This window comes from Haliotis cracherodii, unplaced genomic scaffold (genome assembly GCF_022045235.1).
Source record: "Haliotis cracherodii isolate W230 unplaced genomic scaffold, xgHalCrac1.p SCAF_2, whole genome shotgun sequence".
NCBI classification, from domain to species: Eukaryota; Metazoa; Mollusca; class Gastropoda; order Lepetellida; family Haliotidae; genus Haliotis; species Haliotis cracherodii.
In genome coordinates, this window is record NW_027266275.1 from 74,650,576 (window position 1) to 74,656,786 (window position 6,211).

The 6,211-nt window shown below is 42.1% G+C and overlaps 1 protein-coding gene across 1 annotated transcript in view; it reads right to left on the reverse strand.

The window, feature by feature from the left end:
* LOC139468510 (neuronal acetylcholine receptor subunit alpha-2-like) overlaps positions 1-5,885 on the reverse strand; it is a 100,223-nt gene extending 94,338 nt beyond the window's left edge. Inside the window, exon 1 of the mRNA XM_071250505.1 lies at positions 5,479-5,885. The gene's annotated coding sequence lies outside the window, so the exon portion shown is untranslated. The remainder of the gene's footprint in view (positions 1-5,478) is intronic.
* Between the last annotated feature and the right edge of the window lie 326 nt (positions 5,886-6,211).

A 6,211-nucleotide genomic window follows, 5' to 3' on the forward strand; every position in this document is an offset into this window, starting at 1 on the left:
ACCCAAACACTCTCAGATCGAGCTGCATGGTTAAGCTGGGTTACACTTTTCTACTTCATCGCCAGTGGAGAGGTACTACAAGACTTTACTATTCTCCACCCATACAGCTTGTTCTGCATGATTGAACCGGTCATTGCTACAAGACTTTACTATCCTCCACCCATACGGCTTGTTCTGCATGATTGAACCGGTCATTGCTACAAGACTTTACTCTCCACCTTCCATACAGCTTGTTCTACATGATTGAACCGGTCATTGCTACAAGACTTTACTATTCTCCACCCATACGGCTTGTTCTGCATGATTGAACCGGTCATTGCTACAAGACTTTACTATTCTCCACCCATACAGCTTGTTCTGCATGATTGAACCTGTCATTGCTACAACACTTTACTATTCTCCACCCATACGGCTTGTTCTGCATGATTGAACCGGTCATTGCTACAAGACTTTACTATTCTCCACCCATACAGCTTGTTCTGCATGATTGAACCGGTCATTGCTACAAGACTTTACTATCCTCCACCCATACGGCTTGTTCTGCATGATTGAACCTGTCATTGCTACAAGACTTTACTATTCTCCACCCATACGGCTTGTTCTGCATGATTGAACCGGTCATTGCTACAAGACTTTACTATTCTCCACCCATACGGCTTGTTCTGCATGATTGAACCGGTCATTGCTACAAGACTTTACTATTCTCCACCCATACAGCTTGTTCTGCATAATTGAACCGGTCACTGCTACAATACATTACTTTCCTCCGCCCATAGAGCTTGTTCTGCATAATTGAACCGGTCATTGCTACAAGACTTTACTATTCTCCACCCATACAGCTTGTTCTGCATAATTGAACCGGTTATTGCTACAAGACTTTACTATTCTCCACCCATACAGCTTGTTCTGCATGATTGAACCGGTCATTGCTACAAGACTTTACTATTCTCCACCCATACGGCTTGTTCTGCATGATTGAACCTGTCATTGCTACAACACTTTACTTCCAACCACCCGTACAGCTTGTTCTGCATGATTGAACCGGTCATTGCTACAAGACTTTACTATTCTCCACCCATACAGCTTGTTCTGCATAATTGAACCGGTCATTGCTACAAGACTTTACTATCCTCTGACCATACGGCTTGTTCTGCATGATTGAACCGGTCATTGCTACAAGACTTTACTATTCTCCACCCATACGGCTTGTTCTGTACGATTGAACCGGTCATTGCTACCAGACTTTACTATTCTCCACCCATACAGCTTGTTCTGCATGATTGAACCGGTCATTGCTACAAGACTTTACTATCCTCCACCCATACAGCTTGTTCTGCATGATTGAACCGGTCATTGCTACAAGACTTTACTATCCTCCACCCATACAGCTTGTTCTGCATGATTGAACCGGTCATTGCTACAAGACTTTACTATTCTCCACCCATACGGCTTGTTCTGCATGATTGAACCGGTCATTGCTACAAGACTTTACTCTCCACCTTCCATACAGCTTGTTCTACATGATTGAACCTGTCATTGCTACAAGACTTTACTATTCTCCACCCATACAGCTTGTTCTGCATAATTGAACCGGTCACTGCTACAATACATTACTTTCCTCCGCCCATAGAGCTTGTTCTGCATAATTGAACCGGTCATTGCTACAAGACTTTACTATTCTCCACCCATACAGCTTGTTCTGCATGATTGAACCGGTCATTGCTACAAGACTTTACTATTCTCCACCCATACAGCTTGTTCTGCATAATTGAACCGGTCATTGCTACAAGACTTTACTATCCTCCACCCATACGGCTTGTTCTGCATGATTGAACCGGTCATTGCTACAAGACTTTACTATTCTCCACCCATACGGCTTGTTCTGTATGATTGAACCGGTCATTGCTACAAGACTTTACTATTCTCCACCCATACGGCTTGTTCTGCATAATTGAACCGGTCACTGCTACAATACATTACTTTCCAACTCCCATACAGCTTGTTCTGCATAATTGAACCGGTCACTGCTACAATACCTTACTCTCCACTACCCAGACAGCTTGTTCTGCATGATAGAACCGGTCATTGCTACAATACCTTACTCTCCACCACCCACACAGCTTGTTCTGCATGATAGAAAAGGCCATTATTGCAACACTTTACTCTCCACCACCCATATTGAGTTCTCTCCACCGCCCATACAGCTTGTTCTATATGATTGAACCGGTCAATGCTCCAGAACTGTACTCTCCACCACCCATACAGCTTGTTCTGCATGACAGAACTGGTCATTGCCACAACACTATACTCTCCACCTCCCATACAGCTTGTTCCATATGATTGAACCGGTCAATGCTCCAGAACTGTACTCTCCACCACCCACACAGCTTGTTTCATATGATTGAACCGGTCAATGCTGCAGAACTGTACTTTCCAACTCCCATACAGCTTGTTCTGCATGACAGAACCGGTCATTGCCACAACACTATACTCTCCACCTCCCACATAGCTTGTTCCATATGATTCAACCAGTCATTGCTACAACACTTTACTCTTCACCACACACACAGCTTGTTCTATATGATGGAACCTGTCATTGCTACAACACTTTACTCTCCACCACCCACATAGCTTGTTCTATATGATGGAACCTGTCATTGCTACAACACTTTACTCTCCACCTCCCACATAGCTTGTTCTATATGATGGAACCTGTCATTGCTACAACAATTTACTCTCCACCTCCCACATAGCTTGTTCTATATGATGGAACCTGTCATTGCTACAACACTTTACTCTCCACCATTCACATAGCTTGTTCTATATGACAGAACCTGTCATTGCTACAACACTTTACTCTCCACCACCCACATAGCTTGTTCTGCATGATAGAACCTGTCATTGCTACAACACTTTACTCTCCACCTCCCATACAGCTTGTTCTGCATGATAGAACCTGTCATTGCTACAACAATTTACTCTCCACCTCCCATACAGCTTGTTCTGCATGATAGAACAGGTCATTGCTACAACACTTTACTCCCCACCGCCGATACAACTTGTTCTGCATGATAGAACCTGTCATTGCTACATCACTTTACTCTCCACCTCCCACACAGCTTGTTCTGCATGATAGAACCTGTCATTGCTACAACACTTTACTCTCCACCTCCCATACAGCTTGTTCTGCATGATAGAACCTGTCATTGCTACAACACTTTACTCTCCACCACCCATACAGTTTGTTCTGTATGATTGAACCGGTCAATGCTGCAACACTTTACAGTCCACCACCCATACAGTTTGTTCTGCATGATTGAATCGGTCAATGCTCCAGAACTGTACTCTCCACCGCCCCTATAGCGTGTTCGACAGACCACACACCACACTTGAAACATAAAATATGTTGCTTGAAAAGAGAATGTTTTTTGTTTAACATCGCTTTGATGAAGCTAATCATGCGTACATAGCAATTATTGAAACAATGACCAGAAAGTTATAGGCATAACTACAATGTTTAGATCATAAATAATTTATAAAGCATTCGCAATCGTCAGCGCCTAGTCTGTTACGGCCTACCAGTTATATTTGCACGAAAGTGAACCTGTGTGTCAATGTGTCTATGTATATCTCTGTACGTTTCATGTAAATATACACATGAATGACAGAATGTCATATCTGTGTGAATATGGTACGATAGCAATGTATTCTCAAGCGAAGTCTGGTTATATCAATGACTGTTTATATCTCTATACGTATATAGTTCCTGCAAGACAGATATTCATAATCTCTCCTCCTTGTATCCGGTTCAAGGGCACTAACGTGTTTTATGTATAAGGTCCGTTCAAGGGATCGTATGTATATAATGTACAGGTATTTACAGTTACTAAAAACACTCCTTCAAGTGGGCACCTTTTATCTGTGTAGGCTCTCTTCGAGAAAGGCAGTTTTACACGTGTACAACTCGCATTAAATCGCTACAACGTCCGCTAAAGGGAGCGTATATATGCGTGCGTGCCTCTTATTGCCATAACGTCCTTTAAATGGATGTATATATATTAAGTGATTTCTTCAGGCGAAAGACCTTGTGAGCGTGAAGTAGTTTTGACAAGACTTTGTATATTACATACAAACGAAGACATCACCCTGCGTGTGTGTATATGTATGTATGTATGCGAGTGTGTGTGGGTGCGTGTGTGTATATGTGAGTGTGCTTGTTTATTGTGTGTTGTGTATGTGAGTGTGTGTGTGTCTGTGTGTGTTACTCTCTTATTGCCATAACGTCGTTGCAAGTAATTTCTTCAGGCGAATGGCAGTGAGCGTGAAGGAGTTTTGACAAGTGCAAATATCTGGACTTTGTATATATAATATACCCGCAGATATCACTCTGTGTGTGTATGTGTATGTGCGTGTGTGTGTTTGTTTTGCGTGCATGTGTGGGAATGTGAGTGTGTGTATGTGTGGGTATGTGTGTGTGTGTGTTTGTTGTGTGTATATGTGTTTATGTGTGTGTTTACGCGTGTACATGTGTGGGAATGTGAGTGTGTGTATGTGTGTTTTCGTTGTGTGTGTATGAGTTCATGTGTTTTTATGCGTGTACATATGTGTGAATGTGAGTGTGTGTGTGTGTGTGTGATCCTTGTATTATATAACACATTCTTCCAAAACCTATCTATATATGTGTGACTCACACAGTAATACGTCTCCCTTTAAGGCCCACATAAGAGGTGATATGGGAGATTTAACTTTGAGAGAACCATGGATATTCGTTTGTGGACCTGATGATGAGCCTTGTACTTGTTCAATACATCGACCCATCCTCGCCACGCTGTCATAGAGAGCAAACATGATATCACTTGGAGATACATCGGATGGAAAACGGGCAATAATCTGTGTGTGAAGCGTGTCGTGAAAGGCAGGTTGGAAATGTTGCCATTACAAGCGAGCAGTGAGCCGATTAGTCATTTGCCTTGTCCTTTGTGAGGTTTTGTATACGGCTTTTATACAACAGACATCAAACATTTGAAGGTCCTCTCACGGTGGGAATAGTGAATAGATTGAATATCACGACAGACGTTACTATTCAATTAATGCTTTCCACTTTGTAGGTATATTGGTTTAGTAACAGTGAAAGTTCTGAGTCATCTCAGCGGTCTGGTAGACCCTGATACAAATCTGAAAATGACTGAGAAATACGTTCCAACTCATTTGCATTTCACTTAAACGTATATATCATGCCCATTGTAGAGCCGGAATCGTGCAATAGACTTTGCTTTTAGCAGAGATTTTGAAAGGGCTGGGATTATGGAAAGGATTTTCCGAAAGAAACATGTTACCTGAACTTAATGGAATAGATATATTGATTTTTCTAATGTATACCGCATTGCAACAACTACATAAGACATGATATATTTTGTACGAACGCTCTGTTTCAGTTTGTATTTTGTTGCTGCTTTTATCACACGTTATCACACCTACCTGTCTGTCAAATACGTTTTTGAGAGACTCCCTGATGAGGCGTGTTCTTCTTCCGACTGATGAACCAGGTTCTGTATCCTGAAGAAACCACTACCTTCTGGGGAACAAAACCACAACAAAACGATCTATGTCCAACAGTCACAGCCTTTTGTGTTTCCAGTAGCCACGACCATTTCTACATCCAGTTTTCTTTAGCCACACAAACGCTATGCCCAAAGGGATTAACAGTCGACTGTATTTCCAATAGGTGCACCACCCGTCTTTGTGTCCAAGGTTCAAACAAACTTCTCTCAAAATCGTACGCTGTTATGCTGCCACTTCTCTTTCTTACCTTCCATTACCGCATGGCTCCCTACCAATGTGGGTAGAAGTAGAGACTCAACCTTGCTACTCATTGTTTAAGGGAATTCAGGTTGCTTCACCACAGGTTATCGCCTTGACTTTTGATAGTAGTAGGCATATCTCGCAACAGAAAGGCTCTTTTCTTCTTTACTGCTGCGCCTTGATCTCGTGTGACTGAGGGTCAGTGACAAGGTAGTTTATACATTGGTGAACAGGAAAGAGTAAGATATCGTGCATTGGCCCATATCATGAAGACAAACAGTGACCATTATTGGATCAAATATTTTTACCCAAAGGAACACTTAAGACACTTTCGTGGTTCAACAGTCTCGTTAGGATAAGAAAGGTACAAAAGTCACCGACAAATTGCGACAAGTGCAGTTGATACAGA